The sequence below is a fragment of the Bactrocera dorsalis genome, chromosome 1 (genome assembly GCF_023373825.1).
Source record: "Bactrocera dorsalis isolate Fly_Bdor chromosome 1, ASM2337382v1, whole genome shotgun sequence".
Lineage (NCBI taxonomy): Eukaryota > Metazoa > Arthropoda > Insecta > Diptera > Tephritidae > Bactrocera > Bactrocera dorsalis.
Window position 1 is genome coordinate 45,696,581 of NC_064303.1, and position 14,481 is coordinate 45,711,061.

At 36.1% G+C, this 14,481-nt stretch overlaps 1 protein-coding gene across 5 annotated transcripts in view; it reads left to right on the forward strand.

Moving 5' to 3' along the window:
- The window catches only part of LOC105233023 (lachesin), a 373,180-nt gene that overhangs the window by 132,458 nt on the left and 226,241 nt on the right, over positions 1-14,481 (forward strand). The window lies entirely within an intron of this gene.

The following is a 14,481-nucleotide window of genomic DNA, read 5'->3' on the forward strand; positions in this document are numbered from 1 at the left end:
TGAATCGACTAAAATGGAAAGAATCGATTCTTGTGCTGAATTAATCAATTCTGTGGATCATAAAATATATAATCGAAACCAATCCTTTGATTGCGGACCACATAAAGAGATGCCGAACTCTTTTGTCATTGGAAATGAGAGAGAAACTCACCTACCCGACTTTGATAGTTGACTGGATCGGGTCAGATTGAATTTCTACACAAAATTAATGTGAACGGAGGGTTTTTTCCGCCGTTCAAGATCATTATTAAAAATGTAAAACAACGAAAATTAAAGAAACTACGAAATTTAAATGTATTTGAGGAAATATTTTGTCATGTGATGCATTATTGTGTTAATTTTCAATAAAAAATTGTTAAAAACATTTATTAATTTAGAGCAAGTATAAAGTCTTAAGTCCGTTGTATTAGTCCTACCATTAAATCATAAAAAAATAAGTTGGGCATCCTTTTATCCTTGTTGCAGACTAACTTTACCGTTGCTTAACTCCATTGTAAGTACTCGTTTTACGCATTTCGTTAGTGCGTTTAACTGACAATCCATTAGAAGGTAAAAAATGACTTACTGACATTTGACACATACTAATGTTTTACCTACCTCTGTGAATGATTCTCTCTGAATTATAATACATTTCATATATTGGCCTACACTTTGGTATGTAGGGCTTGCTCCGATTTTGACTTGCGTGACTTGCGATCGAAAATTTATTCTTAAAAATTTTGATACCAGCCAGGTCCTATGAAGTCCTTTTGTAACATCTCGGATATAAAACTTGACGTCTCTATCTCATTTATTTATTGAATTGTCGCATTTTTAGTTCAACAGAGCAGAAATCGGGTGGGCGACGTTTCCTGTCCGAACGAATTCGGACCAAATCCACGCTCACAAAATCCCGTTAATTAACACAGTATAAAGTGAAATAACTAAGCCACAAATTAAGATACAAATCTATACTTTAGTACAGGATAACAGTGAGCATTCTACCATCATCTTAAAAGCTTTCTTCAAAAATTATGTTGAATTGTGTATTTTTAAGATAGTGTTTATTTATTAATGAATACCTTTTTTACAAAGATATATTATACTTCCGCCAGCTCTTTTTCCAATTGTCAAATTGTCGGCACGTTCTTCGTCGTTAACATTTTCTCACCCCCCTGAGAACATTTAGTACCACTGATTAACGTTGCTTTTGTCCAAGGTATCTTCGCCATATGCCACAGTTAACATTCGCAATGCGTCCGCGCATTTAATTTTATTTTTCAAATAAATTGTATACAGATTGGATTAATTTTAGCAATAAGCAATATATAAATAAAATAAATCAAACGCCTCTAAGCAAAACAGCTTTCAAAAATTCAAAATTCACGTTTATTTTTTGTAAAAACCTCGTCGGTTAAATATAGCCCATGTAAAAATGTCATATTTGCTGACTTTATACTGAATATATCGGTCAATATGCGAAATATATGTATATATAAAGAAATCGTCTTCTGAAAGTAGGAATGGAATCAGGAATGGGCAAAGTATTAGTAGTAGTAGTAGTATTATAAAGTGTTGAAAGAGCGTAAGTCAGTGGTCGGCATTTCATAGCACAATTATGCAACCTTTCTTCACAAGTACAGGTATGCGAGTTAACATTGCCCTTAGCTCAATAGCATAATGGGTAATATAAACAAAACTGCAATAAGAAAGCCGTAAAGCTTAAATTGAATTAATAAGAAATAAATAAACCTGAATCAACTTCAATTTGTAAACATTAGTGGAGTTAAGAAATTCGAGTTCATTCCGATAAGTTCTGAATTAAATAATTAAATAAACAATATTGTAACCTATAAATAAGTGTATCATCAAACAAAGACCACTTTCGATTGTAGTCAGGAGGAAGCTAGTTTATTTTCAAAAACGCTTTCCGCGCTTCCACAAAGTTAATTGGCGCCCAACGTGGGGCACATGTATTATCAAATTCGCTAATAAAGGGAGAGTGATTGTATCTCTAGACACGAGTCAAAATAATTTACGTGTATTTTCCGATTAAAAAAATTAAGTATCCACAGAAGTAAATACCAATAGTTTAAAAAATTTTAAAGTATCTTCAACTGAGGAAAAAAAGGCGAGTTAACGCAATTCAACGCAGCCAACTCAAAGCTAACGCAGTTCTTTTAAACAGTCAACTCAAAAGTGTGCTCTTAAAATTTTTGGCAAAACACTTAATATTGTTTGTTTTATTTATAATAACGAGTGCCGGATCAAGAGAAGAATAGTAAGATTATATAAACATATTATATATATTATAATAATAAGCATTCGTAGAAATGTTATATTTATAAGCAGGGAATAAATTTATAAACAAATGAATTCAACTGTATTATGGAAAATCTTATGAACTGATTAATAGATGGACAGTGTTAAAAATTTTCTTAATAATAATAAAAGGTACGAGAGACTATATAATTGTAAAAGTTGTGGAGGTAACCAGCAAACAAAAATAGTAAAAAACTTTCAAAATAGACGGACTAATCAGTAACTTTTTAAATATGTCATTAGAAAACGGGAACGAAGCAATTATCAATAATTGCAGCAACAAATGCTGTCCTTAAATATGAGGTAGAGGAGTTGCGAAGACAAATAGAGTGGTTAACAAAATCTGCTGCGGTCACCGATTACCAAGCAGAGGTGAATGATCCACAGATCAGGTGCGAGGAGTTGCTTGAGGTGATCAAGTCACTGCCAGAATTCTCTGCTAAACAAAATAATTACGTTAGTAGGAAGGAGTCTGCATCCCCTATGTAGGGGATGTTTCACCTTCTCACTTTAGCTCGCCTTCAAACGGATCTTCACATGACTCCATCCTCCAAAGGGTGGGCAAAGAAGATATATTTGGCACGACGGCCGGTAAATTCAGCCTCCACAAGGTAACATCCCCAAATGGGTTGAGGCTGATCTACTTCACCGGTGCCCAAAATATGGTTATCTGTAGTACTAGATTACTCCGAGGTCATAACATCGACTCGCACCACTATCTTGTTGCAGCAAAAATTCGCACCCGCCTCTGCGCAGCAAGAAAGGCATACCAACAAACACAAGGAAGGTTCGACGTCGAGAAGCTGCAATCACAACAGATAGAAGAATGAATTTCTACTAAACTTGCACTCCTGCACTCTGAGAGCACTCGTCAACAACTTGATATAAGGGAACTGTGGGACGGCACTTCAAGCTCCTTACGTACAGCTGCAACCGAAACCTTTGATTTTCGGAAAGTGCAAAAGAACAGCTGGTACGACGAGGAGTGGTGTGTCGCAGCGGAGAGAAAACTGGCTGCCTACCTCGCAACGTTACGATCGACCACAACATGTGCGGGATAGGATAGATACCGAGAGTTGAAGAGGGAAGCGAGACACATTTGCAGACAGAAAAAGAAAGAGGCCGAAATGCGTGAGTATGAAGAGCTTGATAAGCTGGCCAACAAGGGTAATGCTCGAAATTTCTACGAAAAGATGCTGCGGCTAACTGAAGGTTTCAAGACCGGAGCATACTCTTGTAAAACCCCCAAAGGTGATCTAGTCACCGGTGCCCAGAACATACTTAAATTATGTAGGGAACACTTCTCCAGCCTGCTGAATGGCAGTGAACGTACAACGACGCGAATACGATTCCCCAATCGATGACGATGGAGCAGACGTTGCATTGCCCGACCATGAAGAAGTTCGAAAAGCCCATCTGAAGAACAACATAGCAGCGGGGCCGATGGATTACCAACTGCGGCGAAGAACTGATAAAGAGCATGCATCAGCTTCTTTGTAAAATATGGTCGGACGAAAGCATGCCCAACGATTGGAATTTAAGTGTGCTCTGCCCAATCTACAAAAAGGAAGACCCCACAATCTGCGCCAACTACCGTGGGATAAGCCTCCACAACGTCGCGTATAAGGTCCTATAAAACGTATTGTGTGAAAGATTAAAGCCCAGCATCAACAAACTGACTGGATCGTTTTAGTGTGGCTTTAGACCTGGCAAATCAACAACCGACCAGATATTCACCATGCGCCAAATCTTGGAAAAGACACGTGAAAGGAGAATCGACACACATCACCTCTTCGTTGATTTCAAAGCTCCTTTCGACCGCACGAAAAGGAGTTGCATTTATGCCGCGATATCTGAATTTGGTATCCCCGCAAAACTAATACGGCTGAGTAAACTGACGTTGAGCAACACCAAAAGCTCCGTCAGAATCGGGAAGGACCTCTCCGAGAGGTTCGATACCAAATGAGGTTTCAGACAAGGCGATTCCCTATCGTGCGACTTCTTCAACCTGCTTCTGGAGAAAATATTTCAAGCAGCAGAACTTAATAGAAGAAGGTACCATCTTCTATAAGAGTGTACAGCTGCTGGCGTATGCCGATGATATTGATATCATCGGTCTCAACACCCGCGCCGTTAGTTTTACTTTCTCCAAACTGGACAAGGATGCAAAACAAATGGGTTTGGCAGTGAACGAGGGCAAGACGAAATATCTCCTGTAATCAAACAAACAGTCGTCGCACTAGAGACTTGGCACTCATTCCTGTTGACACTCATAACTTTGAAGATAATTTCGTCTATCTTGGAACCAGCGTAAACACCAGCAACAACGGCAGCTTAGAAATCCAACGCAGGATAACTCTTGCCAATAAGTGCTAATTCGGACTAAGTAGGCAATTGAGAAGCAAAGTCCTCTCTCGACAAACAAAAACCAAACTCTATAAGTCACTCATAATTCCCGTCCTGTTATATGGTGCAGAGTCTTGGACGATGACAACAACTGATGAGTCGACGTTGCGAGTTTTCGAGAGAAAAGTTCTGCGAAACATTTACGGTCCTTTGCGCGTTGGCCACGGCGAATATCGCATTCAATGGAACGATGAGCTGTACGAGATATATGACGACATTGACATATGTAGTTCAGCGAATTAAATGACAGCGGCTACGTTGGCTAGGTCATGTTGTCCGGATGGACGAAAACACTCCAGCTCTGAAGCATTCGACGCAGTACCCGCCGGGGGAAGCAGAGGAAGAGGAAGACCTCCACTCCGTCGGAAGGACCAAGTGGACCTGGATTCGCTTGGAATATCCAATTGGCGCCACGTAGCGAAAAGAAGAAACGACTGACGGGCGGTTGTTAACTCGGCTATAATCGCGTAAGCGGTGACTACGCCAATTAAGAAGAAGAAGAATTTCAGGATATCCATTACCAAGAACGGTACGTCAGCTTCGTAGTTTCTTGGGAATTACAGGAAGTTTATTAAGCACTACGCAGCAATAGCCAAACCTTTAAACAGGCATTTATCAGGCGGTTATGTGTCTCAACATACTATATGTCTAAAAAAAATTGAGGAGCGTTTAGTACAGGATGCAATGAAAGCTTTTGACAAAAAACAATTGCTTGCATATCAGGTTGAATTAACTTAACCAGATTTCACAAAACGATTTGTGTTGGCAACAGATGCATCAAATGACGCATTAGGTGGAGTATTAAGTCAGGAAGATAAACCTATTACTTTTATCTCTAAGACATTGACATTCAACAGAAAGGAATTAGGCAACAAATGAAAAAGAATTTTATGCTATAGTTTGGGCATTAAAGAGATTAAGGAGTTACCTTTATGGTGTTTTGAATTTGGAAATTCACACGGATCATCAGCCGTTATTTTTTGCGTTTTCTCCGAGAAATCCTAATGTAAAAATGAAAAATTGGCATGCCGTATTGAGGAATATGCTCCTAAAATAATATATAAATAAGGTTAAGTTAATATAGTGGCAGATGTATTTGAATCAGGTTTCTGATGATTCGTCGGAAAATGGAAAGCTCAGATAATGTATAAATTCCGGAAACGAAAACAACCATTGATTCAGTTTAAACAGCACATAAATTATCCACGACTTCAAAGTTATGACCGTCAACAGTGACGTGAGAGCCAAGTCGCGATTGCGACGACTGTTTGTTTGATGACAGGAGACATTTCATCTTGCCCTCGTTCACAATCAGACACATTTGCTCCGCTTCCTTATACATTCTGGAGAAAGCAAAACTAATGACGCGGTTGTTGCGGCCAATGATATCAACATCGTCACCGTGCGTCAGCATCTCTACACTCGTATATAAGATGGTATCTTCTCTATTTAGTTGTGCAGCAGCAAAAAGTCGGAAAATTGGAAAATTCCAAAAAATTTTAAATTTTTGTTTGTTTTGTTTTTAACATTTTGAAATGTAAATTATTTGAATCGTTCGATTTCAGTCGCTTGCCTTTTTATTAAGAATAATTATTGAAAATTATTCAGTGAAAACTTTATGTGTGTTTCACACAAAGTGATCAATTACAGATTGAAATTTGTTACGATGCCACAAAAAGATCGCTCTAATGTCGGTCGGCGTTCTTTTTGTCATCAAGGTAGGACAGCGCAAGGCAAAGCAAGGCAAGAAGTACTCCCAGGATGCGATGACATACGTGCGGGATTATGGGGCGCGACCAATCAGCAAGCGATTATCACGATTTTACAGCATGACTTTTCAAACAACAGTTACGATGTTTCATGGACTTTATCTTGTAGTAATGTAGGTATATATGTTGCTGTTAGATGCTAGATGTACTCTTTTGTGGCAAAAGAGAGGTTTGTCCTTCTTTGGATGGTGGATGGTTGTTTCACCAGATCAAATTGATGAACTCATTACTGCGGAAATTCATGATGCAGAGAAAGATCCAGTATTATATGAAGTGATGAAAACCAATATGGTTCATGGACCTTACGGACACACTATTCACGGGCTTTTCTTTGGGAACACACAAACTAGAAATGATGGATATCCACTGTATCGGCGTCGCTCACCAGACGACAATGGCAGAACATTTAGCATTTAGAGGCGTGGATATCGAAGTTAACAACACATCGAAGTTGACAACACATGGATCGTATCATATTCGCCACTCTTGTTTAATTCACATTCAAAAGTCATGTCAATGTTGCGTATTGTAGTGTGGGGTAATCGATAAAATACGTTTGTAAATACGTCTCCATAGTAAGCAACATGGCGGTTATTGGTCTTGAACGATACAGTCGTTACGTGAACTGCAATAAAGCGCTTTGTAGGATATTTACTTTTGCAATTCATGAACGTTTTCCGACTGCTGTGCGTCTCGCAGTTAAATTGGAGAATGACCAGAGAGTGTATTTCAACCCAGAGAATACAGTACAGTCAACAGAAACACCACCAGCAACAAAATTAACATTGGCGAGATTTTTCTCTACTTCCGTCAGTGATCCGTTGGCGAGAACATTGCTCTATTCGAAATACGTTGATATTATACATGGGATGCATCATCGAAGAAATAGTTACGCAGAAAGCAAGTTCAACCAGTAGATGGGCATCTAGGAGTGTTCTCAACTAATGCAATAGGACGTATTTACACAATCCTCCCGAAAAACGACGATTGCTTCTACCTTCGGTTGCTATTGATAAATGTACGTGGTTCAATTTCATTTCGGTCATTGCGTACTGTGAATGGTAGAGTGTGTGCATCTTTTTGAGAAGCATGCCAGTAATTACAATTGCTGGAACATGATAATCACTGGAATCAAACGAAGGACGATGCGATAGCTACTTCGAATGCCACTGAAGTTTGCACACTTTTCTCGATGATCAGCCTTCAAATCCGCGTCAATTATGGAATACGACCAAAAATTACATTGTCGAAGACATTTTACATTGCATACGCTAAGAATTGGAAATGGGTTAATACCAAATTATGGCCAAATTATCGTAAGTACGCAATGTTAGCTGTCAAAAGTACCGATGTTGTTGACTTAAACTGGAAGATTCAAAGTCAAATTCCGGGAGACTTGCGGTCATACAAATCGATCGATCGTCTTGACAATGAAGACGACACCCTTAATTATCCAGTGGAATTTCCAAAGGCTGGTATGCCACCGCATCATCTTCACGCGCTGAAGCTGTGTAATGGAACACGACTGATTGTGACACACCTATCGAATACAAGGGAGCAGAATGCTTGATTCTACGAATTCCTTTGAGTTCTAACGATTTGCCATTTCAGTTTAAACGTATTCCGTTTCCAGTGAAAATTGAATTTGAGATGACGATCAACAGGATAGTCGCATAGTGGGTGGCATTCATTTGGAAATGCTATGTTTTTCTCATGGCCAGATATACGTGACGTGCTCAAGAGTAGGAAAACCATCTTCTCCTGTACATTTGCATTACATTGAAAAAAAAAATATAGAAAAATCGCAAATAAATGCTTTTCAACACAATATATTTAAATTAAATTTTTTTTTTTCATTTCAAACATATAGTTTCAGGCAGGTCAACGGCTCAGCTAGTTATATATATGTTATGATACTGCCCTGCCGACATATGCTCACAATTATATTTAAAGTTATATATGTAACTTACTTACTGACTTGACATATCAAGCATCAAATAGAATTGTGAAGGACTAAAAGTGTAGTGTTATGATTATAAACGGAAAATATAATAAACAGCTGGATATTTACGCGCCCAGCATAATTAAATATCAAACAATGTTGAACTTTTGTGAGGCAAACCGGGTAAATAACATCCACTATTGTTGAATCTATAAAGAAAACCACAAAAATGCTTTGTTTGACATACATAAGTTTATAAAGCCGCAATTAAAAATTTACATTGATAGCGCTAAAAATAAGGCCTTAACAAATAAATTTAACACTAAAGTTAAAAATTTCCGTGTTGTTTGAATCTAAATACTCGTAATAAAGTGGATTTGTACAACCAAGCACGTCATAATTTATACTTGTTTTACCAATTATAAACAATTCAATGAATTAAAAATAATAATATAATATTTAAGAAGCATATTAGAAAAAGCGCGTCTTCTTCTTCTTTACTGTCGTAGACACCGTTTACGCGTGTATGGCTAGGCACTTACCTCAAACATTTTTGCCCAATAATCCCGGCCATTGTTAATGAAAGATGGTGTGTGTGTCTTATTCTTACATATTCCAAAATTATGCATGATGAATATTGCTACACATATAGTAGAAAAAAATTTTCCATTATAAAAGAAATTTTATAAAAAGAAAAGTTAGATTTGGTCAGAGCTGAAACTTACAAATGTGGTGGGGAATTGGTTACCTCCGTCTTGTATATGACTTTATCACACTAGTCACCTAACCGTAAAATTGAATGCCAAGAATCGATTATGTTATGAAAAAAAAACAAGAAAAAACGTTAACTTTGGCTGCACCGAGGCTAATATACCCTTCTTCAGGTGCATTTCTTTTAGTAACTATGTGTCCAGTTTATATAGAAGCTATATGCTATAGTAATCCAATCTGAAAATTTTTTTCGGAGATTATGTTATTACCTTAATTACGTCAAATGCGACAGTTTTCCATACATGCCCTTGATACCGATCGTTTGTATGGCAACTATATGCTATAGTGAGCCGATCTGACCAATTTCTTCCCACACTACATTATTTCTATAAGCAATAATTTCGAATTTCGTGAAGATATATCGTTAAATGAGGAAGTTTCTCATGCAGGCATTTGATTCCGATCATTCAGTCTGTATAGCAGCTATATGTTATAGTGGTCCGCTATCGGCAGTTCCGACAAATGAGCAGCGTCTTGTAGAGAAAATGACGTTTACAAAATTTCAAAACAATATCTTAAAAACTGAGAGACTAGTTCGTATATATGCTATACAAACGGACAGACAGGCAGACAGACGGACATAGCTAAATCGACTCAGCTCAACATATTGATCATATATATATATACTTTATAGGGTCTCCGAAACTTCCTTCTGGGTATTACACACTTCGTGACAAACTTGATATACCCTGTTCAAGGTATAATGATACTGCGGATATATGGTCACAATTATATGAAAAAAAATCGATTCTCCAGTAGAATCGAAATCGATTTTGCCATCCCAAGGACGAAGATCCATATTTTACGTTTGAAATAACACATAATCCCTTTTTGAAATGCCAAAGTGTTCAACTACATACAGTTTGTCATGAACGTGTTTTGACATCTATTAATCTAGCGAAATTCAGAAATATTGCCAAGAAAATATATACTTTTTAATGGTTTTCTTTCAATATTTGGTATTATTTAACAAACAGATATAAATTGTATGCCAATAATAGAAAGTACAGTTACTCATTTTGAAAAGAACACAAAAATAAGAAGCAAAAACAAAATAAACTTCAAACACGGCTGTCAAGAAAATCTTTTTACATTTGCAGTTAATAATTTTAAATTGAATATTTAAAAAAAAATGAAATATGAATTAGTACTTTGGATGATTGCCCCGGGCATCTATAACACCTTGAAGTCTGCTTCTCATGGAATTAATAAATTTTAAAATTAAAATTTTAATTAAAACTACATATTTGAGTTCTGTTCGACCTTTTGGGTGCCTTTTTGCAAATTTTTTCTTCAAAGACCCCCATAAGTTTTCTATTGGATTCATATATGGACTTTGAGCCGGTGTATCCAATACTTTACTGCAATTAAAAAGGAGCCAAGTTCTCTCATGTCAGCACTATGCTTTGGGTCGTTGTCCTGGTAGAAATTAAGCTGAAGTCTGTTGTTAACAATGAACCCAAATTTATTTGCACTATTTGTCAAATGGCCTTGCAGAATACTGAAATATTATCGTGCATCCATCTTATCCTCTATAAATACCAAATCCACCCATTCCCTTGCTAGATATGCACCTCCACACCATGACCGAAAGTTTGCAAAATATTCGGGAAGAATTTATATACAAATCTTAATACACGTTTGCTTTATTAAAAATAAAAGAAAATACGTAATTAAAATAGTGGTAATTTTCAACTTTAAACGCGAATATCTCGAATCTCCTCTATCCGACCATACCCATTTTATTCCCGAAATTCTGGGACGGTATACTAAGGCCGACCCTAATATTCCGCTTTTCCAATGCTTTTAACGGCTGCCTCCACACTCTATTGGGCCCATCATTGCAATACAGCATAATCTTACTCTCATCGCAGAATATCACATCATTCCAGTCTGGTTTATGCAGTTACGTTCTAGCGAAATATAAGCACTTTTTAATGTGCAGTGCAGGGAGCACCGGCTTCTTTCGAGCAACTCGTGAAGTATAATTGTGTTTTCTCAAAACTTGGCGGATTGTTTCTTAAGAAACTTCGGTCCCATATTCATCTTTAAGTTCACTGGCAAGATTTCTCGTCGAAATTTGAGAATGTGCCGCTACTTTTCGCAACCAAATACGTTCGGCACGCTTTCCGATATTTTCCGAGGTCTTCCATTACAGCTTTTGGCTCAAGCCTGTTTTAATTTTTTGCACGATTTATTATATTATAGACAGTTTGTCGCTTAACAGAAACCATTTCTGATAACTTTTGCACGTTTTTTCCTCTTTCATAGTGTAGTACAGGGATTGGCACATTTTTAGCCCGCAAAGTTAGCAAAGTGCGCCCGGGGCTAGATGAGGGGAATATCAGTCTACGGAGAGAAGGGCATAACAAGTTGAGAAAAGTTGCGAAAAAAATCAATTACATTCCTTCGTAACTTGATGTTCATCGCAGAGGGGTTGCGGCAATACTGACATTGTACACAAATTTAAGAGTGGAAGTTTACTTCATATCGGAATTCTACAGTTGTGTGAACAAAAAGAGATAAACATAATTTGCACGTTTTAGAGATTCGCATTAATATCTGTTTTAATTTACCTTTGGATGCTGGAAATTCTAATCACTGTTAGGAAAAAATATATATATGTTATACTTGTATCTAAAAACAATTTTATTTAATAAGAAAACAGCATATTTTTAAACTTCACAACACCTTATGGTTGTTCCTATTTTGTTCACACCACTGTACATGTACATGTATGCATATCTGCATATGTATATGCTTAAAAAAGGATACTTATGACCATTATATATATTGTGTTTAAACATATTGCAGTTCCATTTAATGAAAATGCTTATATAAATATATGATTTGTGATATTTTCAGTTTGGTTGTTTTATCAAAATATTCAAAGAATTGAGGTTTTTTTCTATAATTATTTTGTTAAATTTTAAAAATCTAAGTTGCCTCTGGAAATGTATTAAAATAATAATATGCGCTATAGAAAGGGAACACATATTTTCAAAAATATAAGAAATCATCAAATAAAAATATATTTGCGCGGTATGGCATTATTAATTGAGAGTGGCTAAGCACACAAATAGAATACAAACGCTAATGGCATAGACATCTTCTCATTTCGCTACGAGCGGCAAGCGTTTTGTTCTCGTTTTCATTCGAACAATGTTGCCATTATTCAATACGCATATGTAGTTTTGTACACATCTAAGTTTTCAATTATAATTTTTCATAATATATAATATCAAACCTGAAATCAAACTATTAAAATTAGTTTATATATTTGTAAATAATAGCATTCTATTCTGAATTTGAGTTATTTTAAGAAAATTTCAAATATATTGAAGACAATTTTTATGATTTCTACAGTATATCGAGCCTGACAACCCTGCGGAAAGTCGTTGAGAATTCTACGATTGGCGGGTGGTAGAAGGGTTGTTGGGTAATTATTTACATTGCGCTCTCATAAGATTCATTTGGTCATATGTGTTTGAAGAAACAGTGATTCATAAATTGAAGCTATTACTGAAATTACTTTTTATAAGGAAGTTTAAAGAAATAACCTGGCTTGAAACTTTTTGCTTCGAAAATTATATCTAAAATAAGAAGTAGGTTATCTGATTTAAATTTTGGTACAATAATGTGTGTAGCTATAGCAAATGAGATTAAACCAAACATATAATTTATTATTTCAAATAAACAAAATTAAATGCTGATATAAAGACATATTAAAAAAATTTATTACTAAAATTGTTAGGCAATTTTATAATTATTACCCACAGTGCAACTTCCCATATATGCGTGCGCTCTCATTTGTAAACATGGTGTGAGAAAATACCTTGCTCTCATTTGTAAATATGTAGTGGTAAAATACGTTGCGCTCACTTCCCTCTTCATGTTTGCCCGCGATGATCCCCTCACCTAGCCTTCAAAATGTGCACTCGTGCCCTGCCCGTGCGGGCTAATATGCTCATCCCTGGTATAGTAAATCAACTGAGTCACTTCAAACCTTTTCCAGGCATTTCTTTTAATGTACGAAAATATTACAAATTTTATGAACAAATTACTCCAACTAGAACTTTATGACTGATTGATGACTAATACGTGTGTAACTACTCAGTGAGATAACGGTATATCAAACAATATCAGCAAACGATGCCGAAAATAAATACACTGCTGGACAAAAGTCACCGTCATTTGGTATTAACAATTTTTGAAGGGTGGTCATGCCCACAAAATATTAAAAATACAATAGTTCATTTACTCAACTGAATCTGCAATTTATTTAATTTTTTAAAAAACCATTTTTTTATAACTTTACTTATTGTTCAAAAATGTAAATTTAAAAATTATAATGCATATTTCCTATGGACAAAAGTCACCATCATATTATATACATAAAATTTCATTATAGGTGGAGAAAATGTATTCTAATATGTTGGATGTTTTCCGTTATTTTTAATACTTGTAACTTCTTATAAAAGTTTCTGCATTGAATGCACTAATTTTTTCGTAACATCTGAATTAATTTTCATCCATTCATCAAGAAGTATTTGCTTTAGCGCATTTTTTGATGAAACATGGTGTTCTCGAACACGTCTATACAAGTGGCTCCATAAATGTTCGATCAGATTGAGATCGGAAGTTTGAGGTGGAGTTTTCAAAATGTGACGAGTGTTGTACAATACCCATAATCGAACAATTTCTGCTATATGCTTGGGGTCGTTGCCATGCTGAAAGTGGTAGTCGTGCTCTATTCCAAGTTTTTGAGCACTTTTTTAATTTTCTTTAAGAATATTCAAATAAAGTGTTTTGTCCATTATTTCATTAATAAACACGAGCTCTCCAACCCCAGATGTTGGGATTTTTTTTATTACCTTCACTATTTCCCGTTTGTCCCGCTCTGATAGCGCAAGCAGTCTTCCACTTCTCGGGTGATACTCACAATCTGGGTAATTTTTGAAGCGATTTATAATACCACTAATTGAGGTACGGGGCCGTTGAACTAGTTCACATATTTCCCGAATAGTCTTCTGCTGATTATAAGCATTTGATATAGTTTTTCGCTCTTCAACGGTCGTTTCTTTTCTTTTTTTACTCTTTTCTTATTTATTAGCAGCGTTTTAAAGCTTTCTCACAAAAATAACAGTACTTTATTGTGACAGATCATTTTTATCATTAATTTTTTTAGAGTGCCCAAATTATATTTATTTGTTTTCTATTTTTACTAAAATATAACGATTGACGGTGACAGTTGTCCAAAAGGAATATGCACTTAAAAAAAGTATAGTTGTT